The 24,641-nt window shown below is 37.1% G+C and overlaps 1 protein-coding gene across 1 annotated transcript in view; it reads right to left on the bottom strand.

Annotated features, from left to right (window-relative positions):
• Positions 1-24,641, bottom strand: part of LOC137321493 (protein lin-28 homolog B-like) — a 170,142-nt gene that overhangs the window by 144,342 nt on the left and 1,159 nt on the right. The window lies entirely within an intron of this gene.

The following is a 24,641-nucleotide window of genomic DNA, read 5'->3' as shown; positions in this document are numbered from 1 at the left end:
TGTGTATGTGAACCCCCAGGTCTCTTTGTTCCTGCACCCCCTTTAAAATTATACCATTTAGTTTATATTGCCTCTCCTCATTCTTCCTCCCAAAATTCATCACTTCAAACTTCTCTGCATTAAATTTCATCTGCCATATGTCTGTCCATTTCACCAGTCTGTCTATGTCCTCCTAAAGTCTGCAACTATTCTCAGAGCAAGAGAAACTTTTTTATTCCGGAGTTGTGAGGCTATGGAATGCACTACTGGTGATTGAAATAGAGACTATGTCAACTTTTAACAATAGTTTAGGTAGGTGGTAGAAGGAAAAGGGAATAATGGGATATACGAATAGGATGGGCACATAATCTACATATAGATTGGAAGAATCTGATTGGCAAAGGTAGCCTGGAAGATGAGTTCATAGAGTGCTTTCAGGACAGTTTCTTAGAGCATGATGTTCTAGAGCAAACCAGAGAGCAGGCTATTCTAGATCTGGTAATGTGAAATGAGACAGGATTAATAATGATCTCATTGTAAAGGAGCCTCTAGGTAGCAGTGATCACAATATTATTGAATTTCGCATTCAGTTTGAGGGAGAGAAGAATAAGTCTAAGACTAGTGTTTTTAACTCAAATAAGGGCAATTATGAGGGCATGAAGACAGAGCTGGCTAAAGTGAACTGGGATATTCATTAAGGGATATGTCAGTAGAGATATAGTGGCAGACATTTAATGAGCTATTTCATAACACCCAGCAAAGATACATTCCAGTAAGAAAGAAAGACTCTAGGGGAAGGACGTACCGTCCCTGGCTAACTAAGGAAGTTAAAGATAGTATCAAATTGAAAGAAAAAGCATACAATTCCGCGAAGATTAGTGGCAAGTCAGAAGATTGGACTGAATATAAAAAACAGCAAAGAATGACTAAAAGAATAATAAGGAGGGAGAAATTAGAGTACGAGAGAAAACTAGCTAGAAATATAAAAACAGATAGCAAGAATTTCTACAGGAATTTAAAAGGAAAAGAGTAAAGTGAGTGTTGGTCCTCTAGAGTGCGCGTCTGGGGAATTAATAATGGAGAATAAGGAAATGGTGGATGAATTAAACAGATATTTTGCGTCCGTCTTCACTGTAGAGGATACAAATAACATGCCAGAAATAATTGTAAATCAAGAGGTGAAAGGGAGGGAGGAACACAAAACATTTACAATCACCAGGGAAAGGGTTCTGAAAAAATTATTAGAAGTAAAAACTGACAAGTCCCCAGGTCCTGATAGACTTCATCCTAGGGTCTTAAAAGAAGTGGCTGCAGAGATAGCAAATGCATTGGTATTAATTTTCCAAAATTCCCTAGATTCTGGAAAGGTCCCATCAGATTGGAAAACAGCGAATGTAACTCCTCTATTCAAGAAAGGAGGGAGACAGAAAGCAGGAAACTACAGGCCAGTTAGCTTAACATCTGTCATAGGGAAAATGTTAGAACACTTTATTAAGGAGGTTATAGCAGGGCACTTAGAAAATCTCAATGCAATCAGGCAGCATCAACACGGCTTTGTGAAAGGGGAATCATGTTTGACTAATTTATTAGAGTTCTTTGAGGAAGTAACAAGCAACGTGGATAAATGGGATCCTGTGGATGTGGTGTACTTGGATTTCCAGAAGCTTTTGACAAAGTGCTACACCAAAGGCTACTACACAAAATAAGAGCTCATGGTGTATGGGGTAACGTATTAGCATAGATAAAAGATTGGTTAGCTAACAGGAAACAGAGAGTAGGCATAAATGGGTCATTTTCAGGTTGGCAAGATGTAACGAGTGGAGTGCCACAGGGATCAGTGCTTGGGCCTCAACTATTTACAATCCATATTAATGACTTGGATGAAAGGACTGAATGTATGGTTACACAAAGATAGGTATGAAAGTAAGTTGTGAAGAGGACATAAGGAGTCTGCAAAGGCATATAGATAGATTAAGTGAGTAGGCAAAAAATTTGGCAGATGGGAGTATAATGTGGGAAAATGTGAACTTGTCCACTTTGGCAGGAGGAATAGAAAAGCAGTATATTATTTAAATGGAGAGAGATTTCAGAATTTTGAGCTTCAGAGAGATCTGGGTGTCTTTGTACATGAATCACGAAAAGTTAGTATGCAGGTACAGCAAGTGATTAGGAAGGCAAATGGAATGTTGTAATTTATTGCAAGGGGAATGGAATATAAAAGTAGATATGTTTTGCTACAGTTGTACAGGGCATTGGTGAGATCACATCTAGACTACTGTGTGTAGTTTTGGTCTCCTTATTTAAGAAAGGACATAATTGCTTTGGAGGTTCAGAGAAGGTTCACTCGACTGATTCCCGGGATGAGGGGTTATCTTATGAGGAAAGGTTGGACAAGTTGGGCCTGTATAAACTGGAGTTTAGAAGAATGAAAGTTGACCTTATTGAAACATATAAGATCCTGAGGGGACTAGAAGGGGTAGATGCTGAGAGGATGTTTCCCCTTGTGGGAGAGATTAGAACTAAGGGCCACAGTTTAAAAATAAGGGGTCTCCCATTTAAGACGGAGATGAGGAGACATTTTTTCTCTCAGAGGGTCGTGAATCTGTGGAATTCCCGTCCCCAGAGAGCAGTGATTAACATGGGAGTCAAAGGTTATAGTAGGTAGACGGGAAAGTAGGGTTGAGGTCACAATCAGATCAGCCACGATCTTATCAAATAGCAGAGCAGGCTCGAGGGGCAGAATGGCCTACTCCTGCTCTTAATTCGTATGTTCGTATATAGGATGGGACCACTGCTCATGTGCAAGAGAAACACTAACATGGACTGGTTGGGCTCAACATCCTATTTTCATGTTGTAATTTCCATGTAATTCTATATTTCAGTTCAGTGGAGTTGACATGATTAAGACATTACCTAGGACTTCTAGAATTATAAAATTGGAATCTCATTGAGCTTGTACTGGTGCTAGCACGACATGGCAACTATCTACTCTAATCCCATTTCCCTGCTTTCTCCTCTTTGCACCCCATGATATTTTTCTTCAAGTTTTTATCTAATTCCTTAGATGATGATATGAATGGGTCAGCTTCAATAATCACTTGTGCTAATGCATTTCATCTTCGAATAATCCTTTCTCACCTTCTCCTCCTTTACCCTTCTAGTACCAATCCTACATTTATGCGCCTTGTTCACCAATTGGTGGCAAGAATCTTTCAGTTGTTACTTTCTCAAACCTTTCACATATTTGAATATTTCTATTAGGTTCTGTCTTCCTACCTTCTCTGGTTCAGCGAAAAGAGCTCTTGCATTTTTAAGCCTTTTGTTGCATAATTATATCCTTTTCCCCCTAGAATTAGGGATATTTACTTATAATTCAAATTGCAGATGCCAGTTTGGCTCAGTTGGTAGCACTCTTTCCTCTGGGTAAGGAGTTTGTGGATTTGACCCCTCATTAGGACTTGAGGACATAAACTAGGCAGGCAACCAGTGCCGTACTATGAGTCTGCTGCATTGTCTGCCTGTTCAACATTAAAAATTCCACAGCACTACTCGAAGAAGAGCAGTGAGTTCTCTCAATGCCCAGGCCAACTCAATCAATACCATCATAAAACAAATTAACTTCTCAGTCACCTCATTGATTTTTGGAGAGGGTTATTACTAGTGTGGAATGGTTGCCAGCCTTGACTACTTAACAGTCAGTGTACTCCATTCCCTCCAATACGTCATTCTATTTTTCCATGTGTGAGCATCAGCAAAGTATGCACACATGAAGATATCATAGCAAAGCCCAATCTGGTCCTCATCCAATGGTCAAACATGTGCAGGGTTCACCACACAGTTATAAAGAGCACAAAGTCTGGTTGCACTTCCTCCTTTTTTAGCATTGGGAAACCGTCTAATTGTAATGCTTCCACCACAGCCCTAGCTCAGATCAGATCATTCAACCCATATCGAGGATTGAATCTGAGACCATTTTAGTCACTACTCAATACCGCACCAGGCCATGCATTTATTCACTGAGCTACAAGGGAGCCTAAAAATAATTTTAGGCTCCCCAGCCTGTTTCTAACCCCTTATACACTGTGATAGAATTAAAGAATCTCTGACCAAGCTAAGTCTTAGACAAAAATGTTTCATTTTTGTCAAAAAATGTTTCATTTTTGTCACACCACTGAACAAGATTGTCTTGGCTCAGACATGAAAAACGGCAGCTTATGCAAGATTGCAGAAGGCAACCAGAAAGGAATCAGAAGCGGGCAGATCCCCATTAAAATACAATAAATGTAGTACAGTTTTGTAGTGGACAGTTTGTCGATGCTTGGTTATGTTTTTTTTAAATTGTGGGCTTCAAATAAACCCAAAGTGCAAATATTATTTTAGAGTCCCATAATTTAAAATAAATGAATGGTTAACCTATTTAGTTGAATTTATTGAAAGGAAACAGGAATCTGATGAGTGGAAGTAGTTTACAGGGTTTGGATGAGTTCTGGCGCTTGGTAATTATACATTACCAAGTTACATCAGTGTTTCTGAACAAAGTTAGACAAAACACAGGATCACAGCATAAGTACGCTCCCTACCCATTTCTAATACAGTCTCCACTGCGGTTTTCCCGCTATACGCCGTGGACGCTGCAACCAAGAAAGCCCGTGAAAATTGATAGGATAATGGAAAAAAGCTCTTGATAGCCCAGAACAAGAGCATATAATCTGAGATTTCAAACTAAACCAGTTAAGTGAATCCAGCATCGGAGCCGGGGTCGCGGTCCTGAAAGATAGGAACAAATTTTGCCCTGGTCTCAGAGTGATCACCAAACTATGTTGTTGTGCGGATGCATTGAAAATATAATACTGCTACTTATTATTCCATCACATCTGTTTCACATAGTAGCTGTAGTGTGTCCCTCGTACTCAAGGATGACAATGCCAGCAAAGAATGGAGCATAAGTTCATGGGTATGTTGATGACTATGCAGACCAGTATGTGGCATTGTCTACCACAAGCCTAAAAAAGACACGTTTCTGGGAAGTTCGCCTGCTGATCCATCGCTCCATCTCTCACTTCAGCACACCATTGCCATCTGTCAGCGGCCAGGGTTTCCCCCAGAGCCAATGACCATGTCGCAATGCTTCACGTGAATCTTCAGTATATCTTTGTAGCGCCTTTGCTGTCCGCCCTGCTTTCTTCTGTCATTCATCAGTTCTCCATAAAGTACCTGCTTCGGATGCCATTCGTCATCGTTCCTAACAACAAGTCCAGCATTAATTATCATAGCCTCAATCCTGATGCTGTCAGCACGTTCCAGTACTTTGTTGTTAGTGCTCTTAATTTGCCACCTAATATGAAGTAAGCTGTGAAAGTATCTTTGGTGTCTGTTTCACATACTGCTGCAACAAAATGGTTATTTGCAGTGTAAATGAACGTAACTTAAGACTAAGTAACATATTGGGCAGAAACTTTCAGTGAATATATGACCAAAAACTGAAAATTTCAAACAATCTTCTACTCACATCCATTGTATTTACAAAAAGCAAAATACTGCAGATGCTGGAAATCTGTTGGATTTCCAACAGATGTTGGAAAACAAAAACAGAACATGTTTTAAACACACGGCAGGTTCAAGAAGGATCCACACCTGAAATGTTAACTTTTTTGTTTGCTCCACAGAAGTTGACTAATCTTCTGAGTTGCCAGCATTTTCTGTGTTTGGTGCAGTACTGAGGGAGCGCTGCACTGTCAGAGGTATCATCTTTCAGCTGAGATGTTAACCAACCTCCTGACTGCTCTCTCAGGTGGATGTATTATTTGAAGAAAAGGAGGGGAGTTCTCCCAATGCCCTGGCCAACATTTATTCCTCAACCAACATCACTAAAACAGATTATCTCTTCATTTATCTCATTGCTGTTTGAGGGACCTTGCTGTGTGCAAATTGGCTGCTGCGTTTCCCTATATTACAACAGCGACTACACTTACATAGGAACATAGAAACAGGAATGGGCCATTCAGCCCCTCGAGCCTGTTCTGCCATTCTATTAGATCATGGCTGATCTGTACATCAACTTCATTTATCCACCTTTTCTCCATAACCCTCGATACCCTTACCTAACAAAAATCTACAAATCTCAGTCTTGAAATGTTCAGTTGATTCAGCACACACAGCCTTTTGTGGGAGAGAGTTCCAGATTTCCACTGCCCTTTGTGCGAAAAAATGTTTCCTGATTTCACTCCTAACTGGCCGAGCTCTAAAGCACATCATTGGCTGTGAAGCGCTTTGGGTGTCCCGCGATTGTGAAAGTCGCTATATAAATGCAAGTTTGTTCTTTCTTTTGTTCCACTGTCTAAACTGAACCATTTTTTTTTCCTTCCATGTGATTTTTGTTTTTACACAGATGACATATGTTACAATGTTTACAGCCCTTTCCTTTTGCTTAACAGGTTGCAAAGATTCTACACTAATAAAATATAATGAATTAAAAGCAACAGTATGTTTTGGAAATACTTCATCGCACTTATGTATGCACTAAAATATCCTAAATGTTTAATATGATCCTGATAAACAAAAACAAAAGTTTGATGAAAACAGATTTTTCATTATAATGAGACTTCAACTGTATGAGTTACTAAATATCATAACCAACATAATGAAGACTGAAGGTTACAAAATCAATAGAAAAAACATTACTGTGCCATGAAAGCAGTTCCATAACTAAATCAGTTGAATTCTATTTAAAGATATACAAATTGCTATGCTCTCTCCAAAGATCAAGTCAAGGTTCTTCAGCTTGTATTTAGTGCTGATTCCATGGGGAGTATTATCCTGTGGTGCCACACAGTAGCGAGCCATAGTTTTATGCCTATCATTCTCCATACCCACTGACTGTCTGACCTTAGCTCCGTCAATATGGGGAAAGCATCAAGTTTAGGGACACATACATCTCACAGGGCAAAAGAAAATTGAGAGAAAGATCCCTCAACACTTGAGTCTTGGGATGTTTTTCTACATTATAGGTGCTATATAAATGCAAGTTGTTGTTGTAGTTCTTGTGCATATCCTCATGGCTAGTGCCAGTGTGACATTGGCAGCAGCCTGGAAGCAAGTCTTGCCCATGTGCTCAGCTGCAGGTGTGGATCAAGGAAACCTGAGTTAAAGGAGTAAAAATAATTTGGTCAAAAATAAAGTCTTATTTCACACTATGGAATGTATGATTGAGCATTAGATTGTTTCCTGGACGGTAGTACTTTATTTAGATAGTTATTCTACAGTTGTGGTTTTTATCAACCACAATTCATAATCAGAATGATAAAAAGAACACCAACATACGGAAGTTTGCATTAGATGATAGAGGACTATATGACGAGGCACATAAAGTAGCAAAAGGTTTTTGCTTGACTTACAGCTTAATGTAGCTTATCCAGTATCAGCATATTCTGCAAGCATCAGTGAGAAGAAATAGCTCTGGATTTAAAACATTTGCATTAGCCTAATTTTCCCAATCACCATTACTTTTATATTGATTTTAACCCATTTATTTTAAAATGGTTAATGCTGTCATTAAATAACAGCCATCAGAAAATCTAGGTTATAGACTCCAACACACGACTGAATAATCTTACAAGTACTGGAAAAAATACATGCCTCGTGGATAAATCACAAGAATGTAGTCACAGTGAGGACTTGTGCATTCTGCTTTAAGTGCATTTTACACTAGTACAAAGTTAAACCCATGTGAGCAAAATCAGAACTGGTCAATCAATTAGACTGAGCAAGTGTAACTTGGCTCAGTTGGTAGCACTTGCATCTCCAAGTAAGAAATTTGTGGGCTCAAGCCCCATTCCAGAACTTGGGCACATAATCTACACTGACACTTCAGTGCAGTGCTGAGGGAGTGCTGCAGCATTGCTGTCTTTTGAGGGCAATGTTAAACCAATGTAAGGACTTGCACAACACCAGGTTATAGTCCAACAGTTTTATTTTAAATCACAAGCTTTTGGAGCTTACCTCCTTCGTCAGGTGAGTTAAAGCTTGTGATTTAAAATGAAACTGTTGGACTATAACCTGGTGTTGTGAAGTCCTTACATTTGTCCACCCCAGTCCATCACCAGCATCTCCACATCAATGTTTAGCCAAGAATTAATCCATCCGTTCGGGCATAAGATCCCATGGCATTATTTGAGCAGCCTGGAGCCCTGGCCAATATCTATCCTCAACCAATATCACCAAAATAGATAAACGGGCCATTTATCTCATTTGTTGTCTGTGGGACTTTGCTTGTGCAAATTTGCTGCTGCATTTGCCTATATAGCAGTGGCTACACTTCAAAAGTAATTAATGGGCTGTGAAGCACTTTGGACCAACCTAAGCACATAAAACGTGCTCTATAAATGCGAGTTAATTTGTGCTTTTAGAAAAAAAATGTTAGTGAAGTGTGGTCAAAAATGACACAATTCATTTAGTTGTTCCCAAAAATAGGTAAAGTTTAAAATATTTTGACGTGCAGTAAAATAAGCTTTCACCAAAGGTAATCTTTCCTCAAGCATGCACTCACTTACAAAGAGAAATTAACTTTAAGAAAAAAACTAAATATACAGCTTCGGTTCCAGAAAATCAAGCCTTCGCATTAATCATTACCTATCAGATACACAATCCATAATATACACTGGTCAACCCTATTTACAAAATGTCCCCCCTTCCGATTCTGCAGTAACCCAGACTTAACAGAATTAATTAAAAAACATGCATAGATGTTCGTATACTTTAAACCATAAAGTTGATCCTCAGCTTTCAAAATAACTAGATTGTTATCAGGTAAAAGAACATGCCAAAGAAACTATAGTCAATTTCCATCTACAAGAATCGTCAGCCATTTAAGATACCACTGTATCAGTCTAAAGCGGATTGAGTCGCGCTTCAGCAATCTGACCCCAGGACTCACTAAAGCCGAACAATGCGACACCCTTGCAAAAAGGTTTTTCAGATCTCCTGGGCATTTTATAAAACTCACTGCAGTCTTTTTAATGTTACAAGAAAGTTGACACTACCACCTATACTTTCAAAACATTATAAGTTTGCCAGATGGCGAGTAGAGTGTGAGGCTTAGCACGCACGTGTAGAGCCCTTTGCTGGCAGGCAAGAATGCAATCGGCAGCCTGCAGTATAACTCAATTGTTACTGTCTGCGGCTACCAGTCGGTACCAGTTAGTAAGTTAGTGAGCCATTTGGAACTCCTCAGGAGTAATTAACCAGATTTTTCATTTCAAGGTAACAAACTTAAGTCATCATGCAACGACCGCTGAATCGTACATGGCTACCTGAATTGTTTTTAAATTAACTCATCTTTGGGAGCCGTACTGTCACAATATTAATACACCACTTAACCAATGTAAAGTACTTCACAATTACACAGCAAAAGGATAAGTGGTATTTGACAAATGTATTTGGTTTAAAACATGCTTTTGTGTAGTGTCAAAATTGGTTTCATCTTATTTTTAAAAAGGGTCCCCATCCCCCATACGTAAGCGGAGTGGGAGGGAGCAGGGGGGCCCTATTCTCATCATTTGAGAGCTCTTCTGGCAAGATTATTTAGCAACATGTAGTAATCTCATGAAATAGCTGGTAGCACGTCAAAGGGAAATGATTTGTGTGTGCCAGTGTCCCAATTCTTTTTTAGTCAATAGATAACCTGCAGCTCATTTACCAGCTTTTAAAAAAAAACCACAACCAGTTCCTATTATTTTGTACATGTAATATTTAGAAATTGTGGTTACATTTAATTTTGTTGAACATATTGACAAATTCAGAAGGAAATTGCAGAATGGCAATTCACTCCCTGATTCACCCTCAACCTATGTGTGACTCACTAAAAGGGAAGTCATGTGATCAGACCAGTGAATGTGATTGAGAACAGTGTTTCTTGCTTTTTAAAAAAATCCTTTCTACAGAAGAAACAAAAGCCTGGTATTAGCTGTCCACAGCCATTCAAGGGTGGGTCTGAATGCCAAATAAAAAAGCTGTAATGGGTTGAGGTTAATCTTAATGGGGGCCCACTTTAACCTTCTGAATGCATCAAAAATGCGAGAATTGCATCTTGCCCCAGGACCATTGCACTGCTACCTACATTTACTACAGGGATTTTATTTTGAAGCAGGATTCAAACAGGAATGATTCTAATGTGATATTTTTCAGAATTTGGAAACAACGGCTCTTTTACAAGGTGAAACACTTTTGTGTTTTAACAGTTAACTCTCACTTGACTAACCTTTGCTTAAGGAAATAGCCCCTCCCCTCCCCCACCCTGAACTATATTCTACTGCAAGCTTCTTAAATAAATAGGAGTATCGGATGACCAGGGAGATGGGTGGTCTTAAGGGCTCCAGCCAAAGCTGCACTATGTTTGGACCAGGGAGATAAGAACAAAGTGTTGGCGGGAGTGTGGATTGTGATCAGAGATAAACCAGGCAAGTGGGGGAGGGGAGGAAATCATTGGATTTTTAAAAGAATTCATAATCAATGTAACCAATTAACTATATCCAATGAAATAAAAAAACAGAACATGCTGGAAATACACAGCAGTCCATCAGAGGCAAGTTAACATATCTGATCAAGTTGCAATGAAGGGATTACACCTGAAACATTCATCTGTTTTTTTTCTCTTCACAAAGCTGTGTATTTTCATCATTTTCTATTTTACTTCACTTGCATTATTTTTCTGTCTATTGAGTTACATCCAATGACCTCTCAAAAGCTATTCGCAAATAATTTAGAAACAAATAAATCCAAACATAAAGCACACATTTTAGACTTTGTGAAATCAAACTGTAGCTGAAGTACTTGATAATCTTGGTCTCATCTCCTTACCCCATCACTTGAGAATTATGGATCAGCACTCTGTATTAGTCTTTCATGGGCAGGCAGTTAATTAAGACAGCAAAGGTCAAGTAGCATTCGAGTTTTTAATGTGGCATACTGAGACTATTAATAGGCAAATGAAAGAAAAACAGACCATTGGTGGCTAAAGAAGGCATTAGGCAATAAGCAAGGCCACTTATTCACAATTTTTATAGGAAAATCGATGGAGCTGCCGAATGCAATCCCAGAACAACAGTAAAAATCCTGGAAAATCCCAAATTCCTGTGTAATAGAAACAGAATGACTTATTCAGTCACCTTAAAACAGTGACTCTGGCAATGATTTTCCCTGGCCTCCAGTTCCTTGGTTTGATGAAGGGGGCTTGCAACCTGATCTGGTGGGTGCAAAATGCCTCTTCATTCAGAATTCCTTCAGTAGAAGAGGGAAGAGGAAACTATTAAGGGGGTGGGCATAAGACGGAACTAACAATAGTTCGTACCTTACGCTTGAGTTTGCTTTTTTTTAAAAAAAATCATTTTTGCAGCTAAAACCTACATTTTCATGTTATGCACACCTGCACATCTCAATTTAATTCTAATTACTGACTCAAAGAGCTTATGCTATCGTAAGGGAAGGAGGGGTTCTGCGGTGAGCAAATTGCCTTTTGATTTGGAGGTAAGGTAGGTAGATAGATAATCTATCTATTTTCCATACCATATGTAATACGGGGAGCAGCTCTTTATCTTCACAGTAATTACTGTTGCAGAGATATTTGTTAAAGAAGAAAAAAATTAAATTAGTACTTTATATATATCTTTCTTGGTGTTCACTATGGAAATACACCCCCTAATTGGCTACACCTAAATATACATGTTTAAACCACGAGTTTTATTCAGAATCTCCCTCCAAATTTGAATAATGGTACAGTACTTCCAGAACCTAGGACCTGGAGTAGGCCATTCAGTCCGTTGAGCCTATTCTGCCATTCAATTAGATTCATGGCTGATCTGTACTTCAACCTCATTTACCCGCCTTTGTTCCCTATCCCTTGATACCCTATCGTGACAAAAATCTATCAGTCAGATTTGAAAATATCAACTGACCCAACGTTCACAGCCTTTTTGGGGAAGAGAGTTCCAGATTTCTACTACCCTTTGAGTGAAGAAGTGCTTCCTGATTTCACTCCTGAATGAACTGGCTCTAATTTTAAGATTATGCCCTTCTTTCTGGATTTCCCCCACCAGAGGAAATAAATTCTCTTTATCTACCCTATTGAATCAGTTTATCATTCTAAACACCTCGATTAGATCATCCCCTGAAACAATAACTGCTTATTATGTCAGAACTCAAAAACAAAATTAAGTAACCTTTCGAAATACACTATAAAATATATGACCTAGTCAGAGTCATTCCACCCAAGTCCATCCCCATTCATTGGTTTTCTCCTCAGCTGTGTGTTCAGCTCTCTTACTTTAGCTGCTGACGGTAGTTTTGAGAGATCAGCTAGTATATAATACAAACCATTTTTGCATTCAAAGTTACCTTAGAAAAAACTGAGTTCATGCTTTACCTTACTTTTGATGTTATATATTATAAATATTAAATTGTTTTAACTATTTCTAATAATGGCTTTACTCTGATGTTTTGTCCACAGTAATTTTCCATTGATATATAAAGGAGGGCACTCTAATGGCCAACCTTACTTCCAATCAAACAAAAATCCTGCAAATTGTAGGCACAAATGCCTGCTGGGAGCTATAGCCTGCAACCTGGTGAGTCTCTTTAACTGCTTCCATTACAAGTGTGGACATAGGAATTTATAATGGAAAAGGCTGACAAGAATTGCATGCAGAAGTAAGATTTTTAATATACTAATGGATTGTTTTGTATCTGTAACAAAGTGCAATGTCTGGAGTCTTGACAGACAAAACACACACGATATGTACCATTTTTACCTGCCCAATCTCTCTCAATTTCTAGAGGCCGGTTTCTAAGTAACAATGGTGGAAGGCTTGGGAGCAGGTTGCCTGCCTGCCTCGCTTGACTAGGCAAGTTACATGGTTTGGGAAAACAAAAGAAAGGATATAAGGGGAAAAAAATCTCAAAAAGAAAGCTTCCCTCAAAAACACAATTTGAAAAGCCAAGAAATAAAAACAGAATGTATATGATCAGTAACTGTTCAATAGCAGTTTCCAAGCGTTACAATACAGTGGCTAAAAAAATCTTTTTAAAAAAATCAATTTGCATTTATAAATTTGATCAAAATTATTTTAAACATGCATTGTACAGTCATAAAAAGTCACAATACAACACGTATGATTAAAATGCAAAACTACAAATCCCAGAAAGTTTATTACTAATGTAAAGCATATTGAACTTTCATGCTAAATGTTGCAACAAAAAAGGCATATGAACAAAACTGTCGTTTTTCTACTGCTTTAAGCAATTATAGCCAGATTTGTAACTTTCTGGCTCCCACTGTATTAGGAGATAGACTAAAAAACAATACATATACAAACATATTTAGCTATTTTCTAAAACCAATTACTCAGAACATAAGAAAACACAGTTGGACCTTATTGTTCATATCCTGAGACGGGAGTATCAGATTTATGAAATGCCCCTTTAGAACTATGTGGCTTTCCAAATTATTTTTCCTTTCAAACAACACCACCATCAATGAATGCAATAATGATGGACCATTTTCATTTATAATTCAGAAAAAACTGCGCATTACTAAACTAAAAACCGTACATTTTCAAAATGACTGGGACACTTGCTGTATCTATCTTAGTTTTGAAGACTTTTCAAAATATTGTCTGAGGGACACTTTAGAAAAGATTATCAAGGTTGTTGTGTTCAGATGACATAAAACAAAATAAACACTGAAAACTGCAGATTCACTGCACAAAGGTATAGGAAACAAGGTTAAGTACTTTTGTAGCCTACATAACAATAGATGCACTTCAAAGCTGTGTGAAGCACTTTGACTATAAGTGCAAGTATTTCTTTATTGCTTATAGTGAATAAAGATTGGAGGTAGTTGCTATTTCCCACATATCTTTGAACAGAAAATCAGAGTTGGAAATTATCCTGAAGAGCATGAAATAGACGAAATAGGCCATCATCAGGATTTAGTTTTATATATCTCATCAGCACATCATTGTTTCTAATACAATAGAGTTGATATATTGTGGACATTGAAGATCACCGGTTTAGATTAACCAAGCTAAACAATCAGATACAATCCTTTGAAAGACTGTAGTAATAAAGTGTCCTAACGGTTAGTCTTTCCTTTAACACTACAATGAAGAAAAGCTGCATGATTTTAATACTTTCTTAAACTGGACCTTTAAACCTAAACAGTTTTGTACATGCTAAATGAGAGAAACAAGTATCTATCTTGAAAAGTAAAGGATGGGATGTGAAATTTTTTAGCAGCAGTTTCTTCACCTATCCACAACACGTTTTTTATAGTTTTCTTAGTGTGAGATATTAACGCTGGGGAATGCAAAACTTTTGTGTTTGGAAATATATCATTGGCATCACGTTCTCCCAATTTGACTGATATTTCCTCCACATTCAATCATGTGGAAGATTTCCTCTGTTCGATATGTCTAGCATACAGAGGAAATCGTGGGATGCTTACAACTGACAGGATCAGGCTCAGCCACGATGTCCCCTGTAGTCAAGTAGCCCACCAGCACTCACATGATTAGTGACTACTTACATGTGGTACTGGAGGGTGACTGATTCCTGTGGAATAATAGAGCAGTGAATCAAAAGGAGGGTGGGGGGGGAAATGAGTATTAGCAAAAAAGGTTTTTAAAATTAAAAATCTTAAAAGACCAGTGTACCACTCAATCACCCAAGATTTTAATATGAATAGATTAAAAATTTTCTACTGCAGTTAGCAAGAACTCAGTGGTCTAAGATCACCTCTTCAAGATAGTCTCTCTACTGATAACGAACAACAGCTACAACTTGCAATTATACAGCGCATATAACGTGGTAAAACGGCCCTACTACTAATTGAGTATTGCTGTGAGATTATCTTTTGATATAGTGCAATATGGCCAGAGGATTTGCCTAAATATATAGCAAATCAGTTAGAAATGTTTCTAAAAGCGCTTACATCATATCGTGATTTATTTAACCTGCATTCATAATTGGAATCTCATTATATGCAACCTGGAAACAGATGTATAAGAGGTTTAACATAGTAAAGCAATAAGTTAACAAAATCTGTAATATTAAAATTGCTATGTACGTCGAGCACTCCTTTTTTAGGCATTTTCATTGTGAAACAGTCATGCTTACTGCCACATACTGCTACCACTAGATGGAGCTTCTTAAACTCTAGATCCCCATACCTAATCGCTAATGCACCCACTTTTAGGGAAATTAGCTTTATCCTGACTTTCCACGGGACATTCACTTGTAATAAAGACTTTTAGTATTGCATCGATGTGCTACCAAATCTATTCAGCTGCTTGGTCTTAATATTCTCTCCTTCAGGTAAATGATGCTGTTTTTTTCTGGACATTTTGCTGATCCATGATTAAACCCATCTCTTCAGTATCTGGCATCACGGCTGAATGGATTAAAATACAACAGTTTGAAGTACAGTGTACCAGTTACATTATATTTTGTACAAAAGATAGCATGTAGTAAAGGCTTAATGTGAATTTCAAGATCGCCAGGAAATGCATCCTAAATATTGATTAATGTACAGTCTTGGGGAAATTATCAGAAACTCAACCCATGCAATGAAACTAGATTTTAAAAAAAGCACCACAGCTCTCTCGATGGCTAAGCTAGTTAAGGCCATGAGTAGCTGGGCCATACGTACTAGGAAGGATCCAGGTTCGATCTCTGGTCTATGCTTTGTTAGGGACGGAGAGAAAAAAATAAACAAGCCTGTGTTCCTGCTCCCAATTGCAATTCAATAACCTCTGTTTGAAGTGCATTTGCGTGGGCATCAGTCGAGAAGACAGGATCAGATAATATCCTCCATGGTTGAATATTCCACTGACACTCCTTGTCTGGGCTCACACGTGAAGAATGGCCACTTCAGCAAGATACAGGAAGACACTCCATTTTGGGAGGATATCACACCAAGCCTGTTCCTGTCTTCAGGCATCCATGTGAATATTTTCCGGCAGGAGTTCCTGGATAATGATCAGGGGCAAGAAAACCGACTGATTTTTCCCCTCCAAAGCTAAGAGATGCTGAAGGCCTAATCTCTGTTCTGGCTGGGATCAGCTAACTCAGTGCAGACCAAGGATCTATCCTGGGACCTCTTTAGTTTACGTAGGTCAGCTACTCACTGCTTTAACCATTGGGAAACCACCAATAATGTGTAAAAACCTGAAGTTTTATTGTGAACCGCAGCCACGATCTGGGTAGTACGATACGTTAGTACACTAAACCTAATTCCACACTGAGCTATTGGGGGAAAACATGAATTTGATTAAAACAAAGTCCCAAACCTTCTATTTTCACGGTATCTTAAGGGCCTAGGACCTTCTATTATCAGGTTGAAAAATAAAATGAATTCTTGCGTTCCAACTTACATTCAAGTACACTGAGAACTAACCCATTATCTACTGTCTATTCATGTTTAATGATTAATTTACTATGTAAAATGACACTTTATCTGCAATGGTAGTTTTATAGCTAATACATTCTTCACTAAGAAGTTGCTTTCCTCTTTTGTCCCAAATACCTATTCCCCCTCAACATCTCTTAATGCTCCATAAGTCCATTCATGTCTTAAGTTTGGTCTCATTTTATTCAATATCACTATGGTCTGCACTCTTTTAAACATTCTACTCATGTTCTTCCTAAGTTCCTGTCTTAAGATACTGTCTTATATATTCCTCCTCCTTCCTTCAACCCCACTTGTGTTGAAATCAAGATTTGTATCTCATTCTTTCCCATAAATTCAAAATTGTGGAACTCTTTTTAATTCTCAGTCCTTCCTTCCTCCCTCTACAATCTTCAGGCTTTAAAAGCTCAAGCTGGACATTATGTAATCACCACTTCTCGTTTAATTGTGTTTCCCTTTACTCTTAGCCTTGGTGTGATGCTATGTGTTATGCGCATGGCCCTTCACTTTGGTTTCTCAACAAAGAAAATTGTTTTCCCACTTACTCCATTTACGGCTCTGGAAAGATGAATAGCTTTTTGTTACCAGTTATGCTATACTACTTGCTATTGGCAGCTAAAATGGAAACTCTGCCTTAACCAATTGTTTCCAAGCCAAGTATTACAGTGCAAGTACCATGAAGGGACAATATTCAATATTGAATCTTATGTATATGATTACTATTTACAAAAAAATTTTTTTGAAAAGTTTCTTTAAAAAAATTAAAAATGAACTTGTGCACCCACTATGTTGTGCAATAAAATGGGTGTCAAAGATCAATCATGACTGCATAAAGCTAATCTGCCCAGTGATGGTGATAGTTTTTGTGAATATCTTTTATTCCCTGAGACAAATTTAGATTGAATTTTCCAAATGCTAGAAATGGACTATTTTCACCAACATCCTGTAGAAAATCTTAATAAATTCTTTTGGTATCTCACCCCCAAATTTAAGTTATTTGTATCATATCTTCAGCTGTTTTTAAAAATATTTTTTTCTTGCCAATTTCTTTCCGGCCCTCCCTCTTGTGAAGGCATTGATTCTCTGCTGGAGTAAGCTCAATGGGCATGGGTCACGTGCCAATACTTCACCCAATCACCATTATTCATGTATACGCATTAATAATAAGCATAAGCAGGCTATTTGACCATGGGACAAGTCACAGCCAAGACTAATCGTGCCCTTGCCTGTCCTCCATACATATAATTACATAGAAATTACAACACGGAAACAGGCCGTGCAGCCCAACCAGTCTGTGTTGGCGTTTATCGGAGCAGGCTCGAGAGGCCGAATGGCCTACTCCTGCTCCTATCTCTTATGGTCTTATCATCCACATGAGTAGTACTCTTAATCCCATATGCCTGCCCTGTGGCCTTCCAGCAGTAGTCACTGGTTATAATAATCAGGAAAGGGAACCATAGCTGATTTTCCTCTCACTCAACCAGAACCAGTCAGAGCACAGCTCCATCTGAAATCAGCTAACTCAGCATAGATTTGTGATTTAAGATGGGATCTTCCTAATCTGTATGGTCAGAACATCTATAATCAAGAATATTTTAGATTGTTTTTTGTGAATACTAAAATTACTCACTGTTGGCTACAACTTTTACATCAAGATATCATTTTTTTATGTTGACTATCAGTTACATTTTGAGGGACAATCGTAACTAAACAAAAAAATGCTCAGGTGGTCTAATCTGACTGTAGTAATGCTTCATTCTTAGTAAATTTAGATTTTTAAAAAAATAATGAGACATTAACAATTAAAATGCATTTTAAAAAGCAGGCAATTTCTATACTACAGTTGTGACTGGTGTTGTTAAATACTGCCAGGCAGGCACTTACTTATACGATGTTAAAGGTTTATTAAACATTTTCAGGATCTTTGACATGAAAATGTTTCACATTGTCTGGACTTAAATGGAGCATTTTACAGATTGTGACTACCTGTTAAGAAAGAGACTTAAAGCAATGAATATCTTCAAGGCAAAGGACCACAATCAAAGAGAGGGTTGAAGAAGTGCTAAATTGTTACGGAGCCTGTGTTACCAGAACACAATTAACATATGCAAATACTCAATGAAACCAGACCTTTGACAAAATGAAGAGCAAATATTTAAATCATTTTACGACAGGAACAGCTCCAAATGTCTTATCAGCATGGGAGCTTTATCCATTTTATCTCATCAAAGGGGACTGACAGTTTAGTTGGATGCTCCGTGGGAAGCCAAATGCCAAGATCTTCAAAGAATGATAGTGTCAACCAGATCTGATCCAGGATCAGTTAAACATACTTTCTAAAACAATTGGCATTCCCCAAATGCTTGCAACTTTAAGTAGAACCGAGTTAATCTTTCAAGAGTTTGATATATATTTTATATATAGCACTCCATATCACAAGGATTTAGAGTAACAGCACATCTTTTCTGATACTTTTCAAAGTTGAAGAATGCCTAATATTTAAATCTGCATCTACTTTCAAAGCTTCACAGCATCTTCCCCAACCTGGGTATACATGCAACAAACTGAAGCTTCATTTGTTTTTCTAAATAGAAAACCCCAAAGAGAACAAAGCTTTAAATGAAGAGGATTAGCACATAGCATTTTGTTTCGGAATAGTTGAAGAACAGCTCTAAAATAGAAGAGGCATATAACGCAATTGTTTTCAACCAAAAGAAAAAAAACAAGAACAATTTTAAGCAATACAACAATGAGTAATGTGAACTTGATACACATGTGGGAGATATGCAGGGACTAAACTTTCTGTCTGTAGGAACATATCCTTATTGCATTTTTAGACAGTGACTCAAAACCTTACTTTTAAAGCCATCTGATTGTCTACACACTTTATTAAAAACAAGTGCTGCAACAGGACAGAAAATTATTACTCATGGTCTCAAACATTTACATTTAATTCCCAGCCACTTACATTTTTGTTTCAGATAGGACTCTGCTTCCCATCCCCCTCCCCATTTGTGCAGTGTTCCAACCATTTTTAAAAGCACTATTTATAGGCTTGAAACAACACATTTAAGACCAGATGATTGTGCTTTTTTGGATTCATTGACATTTTTCCAGGATTTATAAACTAAGAATATTGTGAAAGGGACAAAAAAAATTCCAAGGTACGATAAAATAGAAGCAGCTTGATGTATCTTTCCTCTAATAGCAATGTCTAAGTTCCACAAAATACTAACTCCAGTTATATCTTTAGAAGCTCAGCAATTCACACATATTCAAACTATTTACCGTACCGATCAAATAACAGTTATCAAAATGTCCCACTGCAAAATATGACACTTTATGAGCTGGCTGTGCCAGATCTACAAATTAAATTGTGATTTACAGTTTCCTGTAGTTTATCTTACAGCAGCCAGTAGCAGCAAGGCAACACAGAAGGGCCAATGTTCTCAACAAAAATCAATAGATTGAATATACTGATTATTCCTGCTGACCACAACAGTATTTTTACAATACATTCAACCATCTTGATGATGTGTTTAGCCCCACTTGAAATCAACATGTTAAGATCACATTCTCACTATGGCCCTCTTTGTGTTTTTCCCCATACCCAAATGCACACTCAGCATCACTACCATTAATTGTCTTTCTTAGTGCTACATTGGTAAATTAGAAATGTAATCTTTAAGACTATTTTAAAACCATAAATCTGCCTCATATTTTAACACATGAGATGTAAAGTCAATCCTATAATCAATAAACCTCTCTTTTAAAAAAAGTATTTTAGAGGTAAATAATGATCATAACCAATGTATTTTCCCCTTTTTGAAAAAAGAAGTACTTTTGGTATATTTTAGAATCCCAAATAATCACACTTGAGGTTTTGAACAATTTAACCAAAATTATGATTCAAAGTCAGGAGCTGCAGCAAAGTGAAAATGAATGATTGTTACAATGTAACATAGGTTACTACACACAGTTGTGCTTTTCTAGATCTGTACATTTCTGGGTTTTGTCAATGTAAGACTTTAAACTGAACTTAAGTAGGTCATGATCCCTGCTTATCTGCATTATTGTAGTGAGAGAACCACAAATCTTAACATTAATACATCAAATTCAATTTTTTTTTTACATTTCTATGACTTGTAGAAAAATACCAACAAAAAGATCTATCCACAGGCAAATCGCATCACAAATCATCTTCACAAGATTGAGAGAGAGAATACAAAAATTAAGCCCCTTGAAATTATACTTTAAATATCTCCATTCATGAGGAAACTATAAATCACCCATCACTTCTTCACTCATAACTTAGCTGGTCAGCCTTTCATTTGAAGATAATTATCTTATTTCATGCATTGACAGCCTATATCCCCTTTCTGTACAACAAATAAAAATGATAATCATATGTAAATATAAACACAGAAATACAAGAGGCGGTCATCAGATTATATAAATATACTAGAAACTGATGCCTAATAAAATGTAGTCATTCATTTGCAGTATTAAGATCCTTTATGCATCATACATGTTTATACATTATGGTATAATTTTTTTTTAAAGACTGCTAAATTATGTGTATTTACGAGCTACTTTCAATATTACTCTGTAATACATTGTAGAATTGTTTGAAAACATTAAATTCTATTTTTAGAAACCTCTTTCTTGGCCTGTGCTGAATTAATTGATCTCAGTTAGGATAGTACTAAAAATGGCCTAAGTGACCTCTTGGTTGATAATGGAGGGGGAGGGGGGTCAGGGGTGGGGGGGGGGGGGAGAAAATTGTCCAAGCATCCCATTCCTGATCACTATCCAGCAAACCCAGCTAAAGTTTCACATTAGCAGAATTATGGGAGGACAGGCTATGATGCCTTTCATAGTTGGATAGCCTGTCGGCACTCAGTGTCTAGACATAAATGATTATTATTTTGGTGAGGTAACAGAGGGTGCCTTGCACCACTGGAACCATACCACAGCAAGGGGTCAATGCCTTCAGGAGCTGAGAAGAGGAGAGGAGTGGGGAGAAAATTGGCAAAGTAGATTAGCAAGAGAAAACTAAATATCTGAAATGGAAGTTTCCACTATTATTGTTTAAACTAAACATTTTGTTTTTATCCTTAATATTAACATATTTAAAAATAATGGATGTATGAAATGTTGCAATGTAGCCAATCTTTGGATCATGATTCTTGCCTTTATTTTTCAACTATCTTAAAGATCATCTCCTGTTGTGTTTAGTGTTATTTCCATACACTATCAGGGCATTAAGTTAGCATCCTTTAAGGAGGATTATTTACTTTTAAGTATGGGATTGAAATCCTAAAAAAAAGTATTAAAATATTTCAAAAAGTTAAAAGACATTTTGGCAAGTTATAACTAAACAATACATAATTGTATTTGAGTATTTCTTGAAGTTTAATTCTGTAGGTTTCCTTTACAATTATATTTGAGTAGACGTATTTAGTGCAACAAAACTTCATTCATTCTTAATGCTACGCCATTAATGCAGTTAACAGATTTTAAAGCTTTTGTTTTTTAAAAAAGCCAAGAATCAATACATAATTTTGATGGAGCTGTCTTTTAAACTAACAAAACTTCAGAAAACAGCTGGCCCAAATCTCTCTAAACCATTTCATAGAAATAAAGCAATTTTGAACATCAAACCTTGAGCAAGAGCAGGACAAGTGTATAAAGCTAGTACTTCAAAATCAAAATCTATTTCATCCACACAACTTAATTGAGAATGAATATAAGCAAAGTTTACATGAATTACTTGAAACTAATTTGTGTTTGAAGACTACAACAATTAGGGACGTGTCAAAGAAATGCAAATGATATTCAACAGCAGGTGCACTGTTACAACATAATAAAAGCAGCTGAGATGTTTTTCTGGCTGTTTACATGTTATGATAGAAGATTTTTTTTAAATTACACGCAACTCATAGAACAAGTTGTATATCAAAATATAGTTTTGTATAATAGATTATTTTAATTCAACACCCTATTCCTCACTCCCTTTGTCTGTTTATCCTGTAACTAACTTCGAAATTCACATAAATAATGCATGATTTTTTTTACTCCATCAATTTTAAGATATTGAACATGAAGTCTAACTACAGGTGGTTTGTTGGTTATGGATTCCATTAAGTCTTGGGCAAGATGGTTTCTAACACACAAAAGGGTGTTGAAAATTAGGAATTATTTAATTCTCATGAAGAAACATTGAAGTATTCACCTTTTCTAAAATAAGATTTCATTTTTTAAATTCTCCTTTGTGATGTATTTAAAAAGTACACATTTCGAAAATGCAACTATGCTTTAAAAAAACTGCTCTTTTCATCACTATCATGTAGAATAAATATTAAAGAACATACACTGACAGCTGAACATAAGCCTTACAGTAATAATAATTACCACAAAACTGGCAACAAGTTGCAAGGTTTTAACCAGCACAGAATTGCTTGAACAAGTGGATGCTCTTAATACACTTGTAGAAATGTGCATGTAGAAATTTGTATGTCATCTTATTTACTAAAAATGTTGCCAATCTGGTATTAATGTATTATTAACCATAGCTTGAGTGGATGAGAATATATTCGCAGAACACTCTCGATAAATGTAACTTATTTAATTTGCTAAGAACAGATGCAACAAATTCCAACTAAAGTCCATTAGAACGCATGGCGAGGGAAACAAAAATCATAAAATACATAGGCAGCATAACTAAAACGGGGTAATAACGGAGTAGAAACCTCAGTTACTTCTACATATATATAATAATGAATCAAATCATTGCCAATAAATAAACAATACATTCATGCAAAAGCGATTTGCTGTCTTATAAACCACGAGCGCTTCATTCAAACGTGAGTCGAACCATTCCAGTAAACACAAAACACACGCTGTGCTTGAGCCACAACCAGACAAAAGTATTTTTCTAAAATGCTAATTTTAAGTGTTGTGATTAGATTAGAGAAGAAACGTTAACCGAAGTAAGACTTTAATCGAGATTGTAGCCCGAGTCTGTCGGTGGCAACATTTCTGAAAGCTCCATGCCACGGTAGCACGAGGGTGCTACCAGCTCAGCCGAAAACGTTTCTCTCTCCTGCTTGTCGCTGTATTCGTCTATAAAGCACTCTTACGAGGTCGTAAACCCCTACTTAACGACCCAAGGAAGGTTTAGAGAAAGAGAGAGAGGCAGAGAGAAAAGAGGGAGGAAAAAAATCAGAACTTGCAAATACAGACAGATGTTTAGAAAACAGGTATGGAAAGGGACCGCTAGAAGACAAGGTACAACACAGGGACACGTTGCAAGGCTGTGGTCACAAACCAGTTAGAGTCTGATTCCCCTCGCCTCCACAAAAAATAACATTTCACATATTCACATTTGTTTTCTGCCAATTAAGGGGAGCAGATGACTTCAAAGTGTACATAATTCTGTATATATAATTCTGAGTATATAATTGTGCTTGGCATTCCACGTGTATAGAACTCTATGTATAGGATTATGTATGTATAGAATTCAATGGTTATAATCCAGTGTATATAGAATTCTGTGTGTATATAATTCTTTGTATATAATTCTATGTATATCGAATTCTGTGTGTATAGATTCATTGTAAGAAACCAATCGTTGATACAATAACAGTGGGCAGACACCTCGCACCGTGCACGTGAAGGTGTTGCAATTATCCATAATCCAAGTTTCCTTTAATAAACTAATTGCTCTTCCAGAAATCTTCCGAGGCGAATGATCATACAATAAAGCGAGAGAAAAAAGACCGTTTATCTTTCACTCCCAAGTTTTACGCCGTTGTATAAACATCACGGTAGCGTTTTAAAGCTTTAAGTCTTTAGAAAGGCGACTGTATGTTACAATATACGCCCCTCTCCCAATGTTTCCCTGTACAAAACATGCAACAGTCTGAGTCTGGCATTTCCGGGTTTCACCTCTGACCTTGACAAGCACATCGTTATTTTGATATTTGCACCGGCAGAGAACGCCAATTGGCATGTGTACGCGTTTTCCTTTAAACTTTATTCATTCATCAGACTTTCTTCATCGCTCTTTAGACAATGAATGCATTCGCTGTATAGTAAAAAAGCATTTTATGTAAAAATGTTTTACCACGCAATCGTGAAACGTTTAACTACCAAATCCCGATATCTTGTTTCTAGAGTTACACCATTCAAAAATTGGTGAAAG

Source organism: Heptranchias perlo, chromosome 5 (genome assembly GCF_035084215.1).
Source record: "Heptranchias perlo isolate sHepPer1 chromosome 5, sHepPer1.hap1, whole genome shotgun sequence".
Classification (NCBI taxonomy): Eukaryota; Metazoa; Chordata; class Chondrichthyes; order Hexanchiformes; family Hexanchidae; genus Heptranchias; species Heptranchias perlo.
Note: the sequence above shows the minus strand (reverse complement) of the source record. Positions and strands in the feature narration are given on the sequence as shown.